The sequence below is a fragment of the Eucyclogobius newberryi genome, unplaced genomic scaffold (genome assembly GCF_026437365.1).
Source record: "Eucyclogobius newberryi isolate DKJ021-1_F unplaced genomic scaffold, fEucNew1.0.hap1 SCAF_2, whole genome shotgun sequence".
Classification (NCBI taxonomy): domain Eukaryota; kingdom Metazoa; phylum Chordata; class Actinopteri; order Gobiiformes; family Gobiidae; genus Eucyclogobius; species Eucyclogobius newberryi.
Genome location: NW_027315834.1, coordinates 19,089,176 through 19,104,447, shown reverse-complemented (window position 1 = coordinate 19,104,447; position 15,272 = coordinate 19,089,176). Strand labels below are relative to the sequence as shown.

Sequence of the window (15,272 nt, the reverse complement as noted above, 5' to 3'; positions counted from 1 at the left end):
TTACAAATTCGCAAAGCAAGGCAAGCCAAGTTTATTTGTAGAGCACATTTCATACACATACTCAAAGTTCTTCACACAACAGGAAAAATGCATTAAAGTCACAAAGAAATTACAGACCACATACATAGCATTCCAGACACTCTTTCCCATATTTATTTGACATTGCCAGCATGACAGGTGTCTCCGGGATGGACAACATCACTTTTAGATTGCTTATTTCCCATATCAGCGCGCTATCTGCAAACTGCACACATCTGTACTGAGTGTATGTGTCTTTTACAAAGACTCTCTTGTCGACGCCTCCACCTTATGTGTGGCGCTTTGTATCATTAACAATGGACCCAGTCTCGCCTGCCCCCTCCCTAGATTGAGCTTTCACTAAACTAATTGTCCCAGAATAAACTCGATCAAAGCTTTTAGTATTAAAACTTGCTATTGGTCAGTGGGTAGGTGCGCCAGGCTCTTCCTGGTCTTTACAGAAGGCTTAGTGCAGACCGACAACCTAACAAGTGAGTGTTCTAACCCACCCACTGCTGCTCTTGGACACCGGCACAATGGGCTATTGTGTCCAGCAGAAATATTTACATGTTCAATTCTAATCGTGTTTAAATAATAATAAATTCAAGGGAGTGTCTACAGAGCTGCGGCGCGCGGCCGAAACTGCCATGTTATTTTGTGCCGCGGCTCCTGAAACTGCTGCGCTATTTGACTGCGCCGTTTTAGACTGCGCCGGGTTAAGGTTAGGGTTAAGGTTAAGGTTAAGGTTAGGGTCAGGGTTAGGGTTAGGGTTAAGGTTAGGGTTAAGGTTAAGGTTAGGGTTAGGGTTAGGGTTAGGGTTAAGGTTAGGGTTATTCATGAGGCTAAATGGCAGTGCCGCGGTTCCTGAAACTGCTGGGCCATTTGACCGCGCCGCGGCTATGCAGCCACGGCCTAAATTCAAAGGTGCTATTTTTATTATAAAATTTAAAGGTACAGGTTACTACCTCAAAATAGTACCAGACCCATATTTTAGTGTTTAAAATGTCAAAAATCTGTCACAGAATAGTCCGTCTGCCAGTTAACAATAAAATCACAAAACAGTTTAAGAAATAAAAGAGAAGAGTGCAAGGAAAAATCTTTTCAGTCATATGCAAAACTAAACAAAACTGTTTTTAGCTTAGATCTGAACATTGTTAGAGTAGAAGCCTGTCTCACATGTTCAGGAAGACTGTTCCAGATTTTAGCTGCATAAAACTGAAACGCAGATTCCCCATGTTTAGTCCTGACTCTGGCACCAGCAGGAGGCCGGTCCCTGAGGTCCTCAGAGTCCGAGATGGTTCATATGGCACTAACATGCCCAAGATGTACTTTGGTGCTAGGCCATGGAGAGACTTGTACACAAGCAGAGCTGTTTTAAAGTCTATTTTCTGAGCCACAGGAGCCAGTGCAGAGACCTGAGAACAGGACTAATGTGATCGTACTTCCTGGTTCTGGTCAGGACCCGAGCAGCAGCGTTCTGGATGTACTGCAGCTGTTTTACAGCTCGTTTGGAGAGGCCAGTGAGCAGGCCGTTACAGTAGTCTAATCTACTGGAGACAAACGCATGGATAAGTCTCTCCAAGACTGGTTTAGACACTATATTTTTGATTTTGGCGTTTGATGTTTTTTAGATGGTAAAAAGCTTCTGATGAAGTCTGAGTCCATTATTACTCCCAGATTTCCAACTTGATTTGTAGGTTTTAGAGCGAGACTCTGGAGGTGACCACTAACACTTTCTCTTTGTTTCTGTGGGCCAAAAACGACGATTTCAGTTTTGTCTCAGAGATTTCAGTCTTCTGATTTTCAGGAGAAAGTTGTTTTGCATCCACACACTGATCTGTTGGATGCAGTGACAGAGTGTCCATATTCACCTGCCGACAGTGAAACATAGATCTGAGCGTCGTCTGCATAATTGTGATAGGACACATTTTCGCTGCTTATCAACTGACCTAACGGCAGCATGTAGGGGTTGAACAGAAGGGGTCCCAGGACAGACCATTGAGGCACCCTACAGGAAAGGGGCATTTGGTCTGAGACACAGCTACTAATTTTAACAAAGTACTTCCTGCTTCCAGATAGGACCTTAACCAATTTAGGGCAGTGCCAGTGATGCTCACCCAGTCCTCTAGTCTGCCCATAGAGCCCATGATCGACAGTGTCAAAAGCAGCACTCAGATCTAACAGAATTAAGACTGAGGCTTTGCCTGTGTCAGTGTTCAGGCAGATGTCATTTGTCACCTTGACAAGAACAGTCTCAGTGCTGTGATGAGGTCTAAAACCTGACTGAAAAACATCAAATGAGTTGTTTATTAAGAGGAAATCTGGGAGCTGTTGGTAAACAACCTTTTCAAGGACTTTGCCCGAAATGGCAGATTAGAGATGGGCCTTTAGTTACTCAGTACTGCGGCTTCAAGACTGCTCTTCTTTAGGAGAGGCTTTATGACCGCAGTTTTCAAAGATATTGGGAATGTTCCAGATTGAAGCGACATGTGAGTGAATGATGCTAATAAACTTCAGCACAGACTTTAGAAATCTGGTAGGTAACACATGGAGGCATTATGTAGATTAACTCGAGTGGTGATGATCTCCTGAACAGTTTTGTCAGTTACAGGTGCAAAGTGAGTTAGCTCTAAGTGTCTAAGTGGTTTTAGGGTAATTTTTTGAATTGTGGGATAGCATTTTTAATGCCGCGAACTTTGTCATTAAAGAATAATGCAAATTCATTACACTTTGAAGGATATTAAATCTATCCTATGCGAGTTCAAGCATCGAGGAGAGAACACCATGAATCAGGAAGTTAAAGTAAACGTATTTATTCCCTGACCAGTACAATTCTAGAGCAGATCTGGGTTCTGGCGCCTTCGCGCACAACTCTATGCGTGTCTTATCCAAGGGTACAAACCAAGAACAACGCATTTCCTCAGAAACCCAGTATATCAAACACAGATACATGAATATGCAAATGAAGGTTGATTGAAGGTCGTTTCTTCTTCGAGCCACACCTCCTTGCACTTGTTCCTGTAAGACATAAGATTCATCTCGCCCACGCTGTCTGCTCAGCACAGTACTTTTCCACTGACTCCATTTTGTATAATGCAGTATAATGCCGCCATTTTAGGTTTCCAATTGACTCTGTCCAGATTATGTTTTATGCGGCTTTCTTTTAGCATAGTTTAATAAATGATCATTCTTTATTCCAGCATAGTTTAATACATTATTATTCTTTAACTTGGGTGATAAAATGTGAATATATGATTATATTTCTGTGATGTATTTTATCTGCATAATAGTGATATTTTATCCGCATCATTAGTCTGAGAGAAAAACGGGTGTGTGACAGCATTTGTTTGTGAAGGTATCATAAAGATGGGCCAAAGAATGTTGCCTCAGGGGGGTGCAACAGCCCAGAGGAGTTTGGGTAAACATTACCCCAGGCTTTATCTCTACGGAAAGTACCAGCTGTGTAAAAGACAAGTGCCTTGATGTGAAGCTGACCAATGAGAAATGTGACCCGCCTATTCCATGATTTCTAATAAAACCAACCTGCATGAGAAAAAACGGGGTGAGACGCAGGAGGATCACGCAGGCTGCGTACAACAGCCTGCGTGACCCAGTCCGGCGTTTTCTCCCATGCATGCCACACAAATGTCTGATATTTCTGTGTTGTTTCATATTCTAAGTTGAATTGTGTTCTCTGTGTTAAGGAATAGCATTGATGTATGTCTAATTTCTTGACATTTTCTGGTCCTATCGAGCCGGACGACAAGCAGCCCTTCGAGATTGAGCGGTGAATCGGTGAAAGTCTGTGTGCACAGCAGAAGGAAGTCCACTTTTCCCCGTGGCCGCCCATCGCACCTCATTCTCCGCGAGGACAGCGCGTCGTTTCGAAGCAGCAGGAGAACACAGGCGACAAAGAAGGTCAGACAAAAACTTTGTGTGTGAAAAAGAGTTAGCCATAAAACGTTTTATGCATTAGTTTGATATTTCTGAAAAATATCGTTGGTGGATGCCCAGTTTAATATTACTGTGAAATATTGTTGGTGGATGCCCAGTTTAATATTAGTGTGAAATATTGTTGGTGGATGCCCAGTTTAATATTACTGTGAAATATTGTTGGTGGATGCCTAGTTTAATATTACTGTGAAATATTGTCGGTGGATGCCCAGTTTAATATTACTGTGAAATATTGTCGGTGGATGCCCAGTTTAGTATTACTGTGAAATATTGTAGGCTTTTATAGCCCAGTTTGATATTACTGAGGAAATATTGTAGGCTCTTATGCCCAGTTTTATATTACTGAGGAAATATTGTAGGCTTATGTACAAGATAAGTTTCTCACATAAGCAGGAAGTTTGATATTGCTGGAAAAATATTGGTTGGCTTTGTGTAGATAAGTTTCTCACATAAAGGAGTTAAATTGCTCACCACGAGTTAAGTTTCTCACCGAAAGCAAGTAATGAGGCCTTATGTACGAGTTGTTACTGACATAAAGAAGTGTGAATATAAGCGCTGTGCACGAGCGAAGTAAGTAAGAGAGAGAAGTGTGAATGTGTGAATGAGGATTAATAAGTGATTAACTAACAAGTGTGAATCACAATTAATCATACAAGGGTCACAAGGCGTTATTCTGAGAGATCTAAAATTTGCAGACGAGGATGAATTGTCTGTAAAGCAAGTAGCATTTCTCTCAGACGACCGAGACCACATAATGCCAGAATTATCACCCCAAACTGTAAAAAGACAAAGGAAAAGTCATAAGAGGATTTTGGAGGGAGACTTCCATGCTCAGATGACGTGGCAGAGAGGGGGAGATAAGGGGGGTCAAGAACAGGAGAATGGAGAGAAAGCAGTTCAGAGGACGCTCTGAATGAATGAATTAGGAACTAAACTCAGCTGGTTTAAATTTTAGTGTTTGAACAAATTTTAAGGGTTTTGTTTGGATTGACAACAATCAATTATAAAGATTTTATTAAACTTGATAAGAGATGAAGATGAATTCAGATTTTTATAGATGGCCAATATTTTGGGGAATGTGATCACATGACAGGACACTTCCTGTCCTCGACATAGAAGACAAAAGTCGTGTTTTTTGAGTGCACAGAACAATGCTACGTTTTGTTTTTGTTTTATTTTTGGACTTGACGAAAATTATCTTTTTGGACTTAATGCATGACTAGATGAAAGTACAGGACGAAAAGACAGAAGTGTTTTTAAATTTAGGATCAAATACAGGCACGGGCCTGGAAGTGATAATATGGGTAAATGAGTGACTACTGATGTTTTTGGACACAAGACTAGAACGGGCAGTAAGTAAAGTGATAGTAAAAGTTATATCAGTAACTTATTTATTTGTATTATCATGAGGAAACCTAGTATTGCGATGTAGACGTAAGTGAGGGAATAAGTTAAATAGTGACGTGCGGATGTCCTCCTTGGAAAGACATGAATGTGTCATTAACTAAGGCAAACGACGGGGGGACATGGGAGGATATGGGTCATAAAAGATAGTCAGAGATAACAAGGGCTATTGACTGGCAAAGAATCTGGGGAGAGGACTCAGGATGGAGCAGATTGTCTTTGAGTATCAACAGCAACACCTCAGGGGGGGGTTGACGTGATGAGTAATAAGAAAAGTTAACATTAACAGCGAAAGAATTTGACATTCTAAAGTAAATACCTGAAGGATTGTTGAGATTCAATCAAGAATTGAATAGATTTAAATAAGACAATATCATCTAAATTTAGACGCTATAGAAGTTATGAAAACCAGTGATAACAGGACTTAAACATTACAGGACTCAGGACGGAGTCAGGACGGACCTGGGGGAGAAGTGTAAAGCAGCGTAATGCAGGAGAGGAATACATTTTATGAGACCGGCAGATTACCTAAAGATAGTGAAAACTAAGCAGGGGGATGGGTGAATCAATACATCAGTTTAGAAGCAGAATGACAGGGATATTTTAAAGATAACTAACTGGAATCCCAGGGGATGCAGCGTCTGATAGTTATATCAGCAGCAATGAGAAAGTAAAAGCAGGTTACAAGTGAAGGTAAAGAGTAAGTGAAGAGAGAAAGAAAGAGCAGGTTTGGAAATGCGTGTTTCCTCCGTTACGAGAGGAAGACAGAGAGAAAGACGAAAAGGAAGACAGGGAGGAAGACAGAGACAGACAGAGGGGAAGACAGAGAGGAAGATGTGATGAGAGACAAAGAAAAGATAGGAAAGTAGGCAACAAGGGGAAAAACAGGTTGATAAAAGAGACATGCTTTATGAACAAGGGGAAGGTTTAGGATCATTTTGATTTTAATACACATATAGACTTGTTAGAACAAACTAATACACAATGTTTGTAAAGAACCACATGAACAGGTGTGAGAGATTGAGTTTGAAACTCACCTGAAGCACATATAGAAGATTAGCACATATTACATTAGATGTGTGACCTTATGCAGGCCACACCACAAGAGGAGATGTGAAACTTTATGTTAATTATGTGAAAGGATTCTAAGTTGTGAACTGACCCTTAAGGCCAGCTCAACGGGGGAATTATAATCAATAATTATTATTGTTTGATGTATTTGTATTGCACACATACGCACACACCCACACACACACACACCCACACACACACACACACACACACATATATACATACGCGCGCACACGTGGACTGAAATATTTAGAGTTTGAAACATTTAGAGTTTGAAACATTTAGAGTTTGAAACATTTAGAGTTTGAAACATTTAGAGTTTGAAACATTTAGAGTTTGAAACTTTTGGAGTTTGAAACATTTGGAGTATGAAACAAATGGTGGTAAAACAGATAGGTGAGACACACAGGGTGGGAGCCCAGCGCCTTTGAGGGAGGGGCTCAGCCAGGGATGTGAGCACTGATGTGTGACTGAACTGTGAAAGGTCAAGAGGTGACATTGCGGAGTTGGAGTGACAGACGCAATTCCATCTCTTCCTTGATTACATCCTGGATTAGTGAACGTTGTAAACTATCTGGATTATTGAATTTTGTTTAAATGTAGAAGTTTGAGAAATGGGCAAGGCCATATCTCAAAATGGAGGGATATACGAGTAAACAAATATTCCAAATCAATAATTGCTAAAAAAAAATTGTAAACAAGAAAACTGTTTGAAATACACTGAACTGTCGAAAAGACTTTGTTTATCACCGCAGCAAGAACGTGTTGGAGATGTGGTGTTTACAGAGACGAGCAAAGTGGACGAGCTAAAGTGGACGGAGCCACACCGTGTCGTTCTCACCATTGGAGGGACGAGATCATGGGTGCAGCAGACAACACAGCACCAGATCCATAAGCAATCTACAAGACGCAGGACTTCGTTTGTATGAGTTTTGTCCGTAGTCAACGGTAGAGTACGATACTCTGCTACGATGAACGAGAGCCAGAGGCTACGGTGCGCAGAGTACCATACTCTGTGGAAAAGAATCAACGAGTTATCATCACGGCGATGACGGTAATATGGGTGCTGAACACCTGTATCATGCACCGGACAATCGGGACAATCGGGACAACAGATCAACATACACAACTGTGTATACCGGTAAATGGAAAATAGAGGGAAGAAAATAAGTGATCTACTTGAAAAGGTTATGAAATGCATAATGTGTAATGTGTAATGTATAATGTACAATGTATAATTGACATGACAGTAGCTGAAGAAACGCAATGGCATATTGTTGCCACTGGTGTTTACTAACTAAGAGTGCCTTTTTTATCTGCTACAACATAACTACATGCAATGTTAATGAGATTATGAATTGAGATGGGAAATGTACCAGTTCATATGTGTCATCGGTGTGACTGAAGCGAGCAGCGGAAGAAGGTCTCTTAAGAAACCAAGCGAGGACGTATGGTGATGTGGGCACACAGTGCTGAGAGGACGTATGGTGGTGTGGGGACACTTGTGGGACGTTGTGCCTATGTATCCCTTTTGTGCCCAGCCATGGTCATAACAAAGACCATCATCACCCAGAGCCATACCGCAGGGTCAAGGTCGAGTGGTTAGTGGACACTCTGGTTCCAGTAGCACCTGATACTACGTATTTGATTCTATTGGGGTGTCCAGAGAGGTCCCTGATGAGTCAAAGTGACTGACCAGAGAGCAGCGGGTTTAAGGGCTTTCCGCTTGTACTATATTTCCCATCACACCGCGAAATTATAGTGATTGACCAATCCGGCTCGAAGGACCAGAAAATGTCAAGAAATTAGACATACACCGATGCTATTCCTTAACACATAGAGAACACAATTCAACTTAGAATATGAAACGACACAGAAACATCAGACTTTTGTGTGGCATGCATGGGAGAAAACGCCGGACTGGATCACGCAGGCTGCGTACAACAGCCTGTGTGACCCAGTCCGTGTGGAAATTGGTTCTAACGGCAGCTGAGCTGGAGGGTTTGTTAATCTGTTTACTGTGGCAAACAGGACACGCGAGTTGTTACGGCAGCTTCCAATAATTTCAGAAAAATATCTTTCCCTAGTTCCACATAAAATTAGGTTGTACATGTTCAGCTTTTCTTTGTAAATCTCTTTTTGAATCTGGAGTTTTTTTAGCCTTCAGAGGGGCAATGGTGTCTAGAACATTCAAAACTCTAGATGTAACAGAGTTCAACAAATCATTTACATTAGAACCTGAGACATTTTAAAAGTTTATCATTTCCATAAACAGTGCACCCGTGCCATTATGTGTCTCCTCTGAACAACTGCAGGACCAGCCGGTGGTTTGGGAAAAACAGACATGTCAAAGAAGACACAGAAATGATCAGACAGAGCAGCATCGACCACATTGACATTTGAAATATTTACCCCCTTAGTAATTATGAGATCTAGAGTGTGCCCTCTGCTGTGGGTGGAGCCTCTCACATGTGTTGTGGAAAAATATAATCTGGCCCTTTGCTTTTCAACATCCTGGAGTGACTAGGAAGTTCCCTGTTTTGTTTCACACTAGGACAAAGCCAACAAGACATGTGAATTGAATTAAAGCAAATGTTATATACTGTCTCCTTCCTGGAACCCCTGTTCCTTTTGTCCCTTTTGCTCCTTTGTCCCTTTGTACCTGAGTGACCAGTGACCGGGAACTTTCCGTGTGTGTTGGGTCATGTGACTAATGTGTATAAATAAGGAGGACCTGGGACGAGGGGAGAGCTGATCATTTAATGTACCAGTGAGAGAGAAACGCCTGATTAAATCACCCTAACATTGAGACAAAGCAACTCGCTTCCTTGCCTTATTTTTGCCATTACACATGCTGAGTAATACTGAAGGTTTCAAGGACACCATCAAGTTCTTTAGCATTTCTGTCACAAATATTATCAACATGCACATTGAAATCACCTGTAATCAACACGGGGAAGACCAAGGAGATGGTGGTGGACTTCCGTAGATGCCACTCTGCTGCCCCCTCACCAGTGAACATCCAGGGAAGGGACATTGAGAGAGTGGACTCATACAAGTACCTGGGTGTTCATCTGAACCACAAACTGGACTGGACTCATAACACAGACGCACTGTACAGGAAGAGCCAGAGTCGGCTCTACCTCCTAAGGAGACTCAGGTCTTTTGGAGTGACAGGGCCACTCCTGAAGACCTTCTATGACTCTGTGGTGGCATCAGCCCTCCTGTACGGTGTGGCCTGCTGGAGCAGCAGCATCACAGAGAGGGAGAGGAAGAAGCTGGACAAAGTCATCAAGAAGTCCAGCTCCATCCTGGGCTGTGCTCTGGACTCGGTGCAGGAGGTGGGGGACAGAAGGGTCCTGGCTAAACTCACATCAATGCTGGACCATGAGTGTCGCCCTCTGCAGGACACTCTGTCCGCTCTGGAGAGCAGCTTCAGTGACAGACTGATCCACCCTCGCTGTGTGAAGGAAAGGTTTCGCAGGTCTTTCCTTCCTGCTGCTGTCAGACTCTACAACAAACACTGCTAGCCCTGAACATGTGCAATACTGATTTAACCATGTGCAATACCATCATATTCATGTGCAATTACTGTCGTACTCACAAGCAACTAAGGCCATAATCTGTGTATAATAATAATAATAAATAATTGATGTAAATAAGAGTGTTTTATTTTGTTTACTCACTTACTATTAGTATTATTTAGTCTTATGCTAGCTATTTTTACTTTACTTTATTTTATTTTATTATTATTATTTTATTTTTATCTTATTTTTTATCTTTTTATTTAATTTATCTTTTTTATTTTATTTTCTTCTCCCTCCATTCCCTATTCAGATATGAGAGGAGTTTTGTTAATAAGAGTTTTTTTGTTTTGAAAAAAAACACTCTATTACAGTTTTTTACGATTGAATAAACACAAAAATCTAAAGTTTAGCCCAATTATCAAAACCTTACACTCAAGGAGCAAAACTCGGCCTCAGATCTGCACCACTGTAAACACAATAAGTCAGTCCACACTTTGTGCAAAACAATACACACAGTGATTTACAACACTGACACAAAAGTATATCAAAATGTCACTTCCTTGCAATTCTAAAGCACTGACTGTCAAGTGACCACACCCATGTGCCAATCCATTGAACACTGTCATCAGGTGACCAAACACAAGATCGCTTAATTGTAGACACACCAATTAGGTTTAAGCACTATAAAAATGCAGCAGGTGAGTTCAGCAAACTGAACCAAAATGGAAGGAAGAGGAAGAGTGAGGATGAGAAGGAGGAAGAGGAGAAGGAGAAGAAGGAGGCAGAGGCCATGCCAGAGGTCCAGGTCAAGGTAGGGGTAAAGGTAGAGGAAGAGGAAGACTTCAAGCAGGAGGAAGAGGGGGAGGAGTTTGGGAGGGTTCTTTTTTGTACTGGATAAAATGTAATGTTCATGAAAACTGGGACATTTGTTTTCTTTTTCGCCATGTTGGCTTGAGTATATGGAAAAAAATAAATGACGTTGTCAACAGCATTAGTCTTGTGTCCTGTGTGGTATCTACAGTAACACATACAAGTGTGTGTAGTGTTCACTGTGTGTATTGTACTTCACCCATACAACTCTATGCACTTAGAAGCAGAATTAGCCGAAAGTGTTTAAGGTTTTCAACAGCAGTGTGTAACTGGTGCAAACATAGTTAAGTCATATGCAACATGTGTGTTTCATATGGTAAGAAAATATGGTTTTGATCAATTAGTGTAGAATTTTTACAAGAGTGTCTCATTTTGCAAAGGAGCTAAGGTGTTTTGCTAATTGGGTTTGTGGTTGTGCTAATTGTGTGTAGTTTTTTGGTAAATAAAACAAAACAATCAAAATTGTGTTTATTCAATCGTAAAAAACTAATTGTAGACACACCAATCAGGTGTAAAAGCACTATAAAAAGCAGCAGGTGAGTTCATCGGTCTTCAAGCACAATGGAAAGAGAAAGAGTAAGACGACGTGGAGGACGAGGAGGTCGTGGAGGAAGGGGAGGAAGAAGAATCAACAGAGGAAGAGATGGAGGTAGAGGTAGAGGTAGAGGAAGAGGAAGAGGAAGACAAGAAGGTGCTCAAAGAGGACCGAATCTAACAAATGAGATCCGCACAACCGCCATGCCCGTATGAGCCCTTACTACACAGCACTCATACTTACATTCTTGGACCAATTGCACAACATAACAGCAGCCAATCAAATCAATAATTTGCAATACATTGTTGTCTGGGACAATGTGTCTTTCCGCTCTGCTCTGGTCCAGACCTGGTTTCAGCAACATCAAAATTTCACCGTCTTATATCTTCCACCAAACTCTCCATTCCTCAGCCCTATAGAAGAGGTTTTGATCTCCGTCTCCAGGCTGAGGTGCCCCTCATCCAACCCATGGAGGATGTGACCAGATGGAGGCAGCAGCAATCCAAGGATGGATTCGTCATCCAAGACATTTCATTCCAAGGTGTCTTGCGAATGACAACATTGCCTGCGAAGTGGATGAAATTCTCTGGCCGGATCCAGCTAGGCCAAGAGACTATGTCTAGTGTTTATTTTTTATTTACAATACCTAAAGTGACGTTTTGTTCGAAATAAATGAGTTTCTTCAGTCTGCAACATTGGTCTTGTGTAGTGTTTGGTGAATTTACATTTTACAGTAATAGTACTTTGTTGATAGTAGCCTACTCTAATCATAGGGAAATAGAACTGCTAAAAGTGTTTTAGGTGTATCACAGCAGAGTGTAACTCGTGCAAACAGAGTATATTAATTTGAAACTTGTGTGTTTCATATGGTAACAAAGTGTGGAGAAAAACACAAAGAAGTGTATAGTTTTTACAAGAGTGTTTAATTTTGCAAAGGATCTGTAGTATTTTGCTAATTGGGTGTGTGGTTGTGCTAATTGTTGTTTTGAAAACCGTGCTGAAGCAATCAAAAAAAAACGTAAGACACAAAAGAGAAGAGTGCCGAGAAAATCATTTCAGTCATATGCACAGCTAAACAAAACTGTTTTTAGCCTAGATTTGAACATTGTCAGAGTAGAAGCCTGACTCCCATGTTCAGGAAGACTGTTCCAGATTTTAGCTGCATAAAAAAACGCAGATTCCCCATGTTTAGTCCTGACGCAGGCACCAGCAGGAGGCCGGTCCCTGAGGTCCTCAGAGTCCGAGATGGTTCATATGGCACTAACAGAGATGTACTCTGGTGCTAGGCCATGGAGAGACTTATACACAAACAAAGCTGCTTTAAAGTCTATTCTCTGAGCCACATAAAGAACTCCCTTGTGATGAACTTCCTTCCCAGCACTGTCCTCCATGACAGAGCTGCAATAGTTGTGGAAAGATTACACTTTGTACAGTCTTTGTGGTGTGTTCCTGATCTCTGGAGAATGACAGGTTCAGACTCAGGGATATTTTTCTGCAGAGACAGACGTAGCTTATGTCCAGTGGTTTTGAGATCCTTACGCAGTTGTGGCCGAAAGCAGAGATACTGTTCAGGTGCTTGAAGTCCACATGTGCATTTGTTTGGCAAATTGCATCACAAAGACAATGTCTGGTCTCTGGTCTGGGTCTGGGTTAATGCACATGCCAACCAGGTCTATCAGCTGCAAGCAGTATTGAAACAACATGAATCAAGAGAATATTGTGCAACAGTCAAATACAAAATAATGATTGTAGTCCAATGAAAGTAGAATTATAAATTTTAAGGGACGTTTGAACGTGTACCTTTTAATAGGCATCACACCTGCTTCGTGTTAAACAACAAAACTATGCTAACATTTAAGCTACAGTCTGTAAGAGATCTGATAATTGACACAGACTAATTGACACAACTGGGCCATAAGTTAAAGTAAGCCTCCATGTGTGAATACAAACCTTTTCAGAGTAGAGATCGGCTGGGAGAGGAGGATAATCACACTGTTCAATCTTCTGGCACAGGGACAAGAGATTCATCTTATCCCCATAAAAAGGACTCTGAAGAGCAGCCATCTGTGCACAGTGGACACAATGTTTAGCAGAAAAATCATGTACTTTAGGGCTGCTTTTCACAGATTAGGGCTCTAATGTTGACGTCACATAAAGTGATATGTTTCAAGGAGATCTCACACAAAATTATGAAAAGCTTCATTCTTTCATTCAGTCATTTTCTGTTGCTTGTTCCCATTAGGGGTCGCGTGTGACTGGAGCCTAACCCAGTGACTTTGGGCCTTAGGCAGGGTACACCCTGGACAGGGGCCAGCTCGTCACAGAGTTAACACAGAGACACAGACGATCATTCACCCTCATTAAAAGCGTTTATGATTTTATTATGCATTTGGCATAACTTTATTAAGAGCTTTTTCCATTCCTGATTTGGTTTTCTGTATTTTAAATTATTAAATTACTGTTGACAAGACATACATTTTACTGATAGGAGTATATGCAAGTATATGCAACACAAATTAATCAGTTGATTAACATGTTGCTGGTAATTGTCTGTGAGCCTAAAACTGTTGTCTTTGTGCCTTATTTGCTTATGTTATCTGTGTTTTGTCTCTCTGTAATATGGGGTCCAAGAATAGAATCTGGCATATTTGAATTTGTTTTAATGTTCATTAATGTTGCAGTGTGCATTTCTTAATAAATAAATCAGACAAGTCCCCCAAGCTTTAATATATCATCCTTGGTGCTGCTGGTGTGATCTGGGATGGCAGTAGATCAGGTTAGATGGGTCTCTTCCACCAACAGGAGTTTGGAGGTTTGATTCCTGCTCAGATCTATTGCTGTCATTAGGCAAGACACTTCACCCACCTTGCACCCTGAATGTGAGATTATTTATTTGACAGGGTCATTGCACAATAAATGTATTGCACAGCCACAGACCAGAGATATCTACAAACACATTTTCATCGTCCCTGGGCAGAGGCAAAGTGACAGCAGGCTCAGAGTGTAATCCATAAAATGGCCAATGTGAGAGTGAGTGATTGTTGGTGGTGGTCCCAGGGGCTGATGGCAGAGACTGGCGGCATTGCTAGTCAGTCTGCCCCAGGGCAGCTGTGGCTACATACGGCAAGTAGCTAATAACCACAAGTGTGGAGTGAATGAATATAACCACAGGGTAGTGCTTTAAGCCTGTATTATTATTAGGCCATTATTATCACCATGATTTTATGATTAGTCGATGATCCAAACCAAATGAATGGTGTAAAACTAGTAAATACAACGTTATGACAACAAAAAATCTGACGTTGAGAAAATGGTCAACCCACATAATTTATTTATATTGCTATTTTATATTTTTATACGTATCTATTTTGTAAAGGTTTTTCTCTTTTCAAATGGCATTGGGGATTAAACTAAAATAAAGCACTTGATTTTTGAAAATGCTTAAAATTGCATCTGCAAATGAAAGAACGTTTGTTGTCAATTCGTCCAGTGAGCTCCACATACAAACAAGATGAGCCAAACAGAGGACCTTTAAAACCACTGTCTCTGGGAAACACTGCCTTAACTATTACCTGTGCTCTCCAGTGAAACACAAGGAAACCCAAGACCAAAAAAGTATGTTCAATGTGCAAAAGTTAGAGATTAATATTATAATTCCTTTGTCTCTGTTCACTGTTTAAAATGTAGACTTTAACACAGAGAGTATGCTGACAACAAGTATTTAAATTTTCTATCTAAACTACTCCTGTGTCATTTGGGACAGATCGCCTGCATCAGCCAGCTCCAGAACAATGTTGAGTTCATTGTCTTCGATAAATGAGTCTAGGTACTTAATCACATTTGGATGGTTAAGTTGCTAAAAGGAAAAAGAACACATTTAGTTAGGCCCATGT

The 15,272-nt window shown here is 41.0% G+C and overlaps 1 pseudogene; it reads right to left on the bottom strand.

The window, feature by feature from the left end:
• The window catches only part of LOC140367559 (serine/threonine-protein phosphatase 2A activator-like), a 39,291-nt pseudogene that overhangs the window by 13,207 nt on the left and 10,812 nt on the right, over positions 1-15,272 (bottom strand).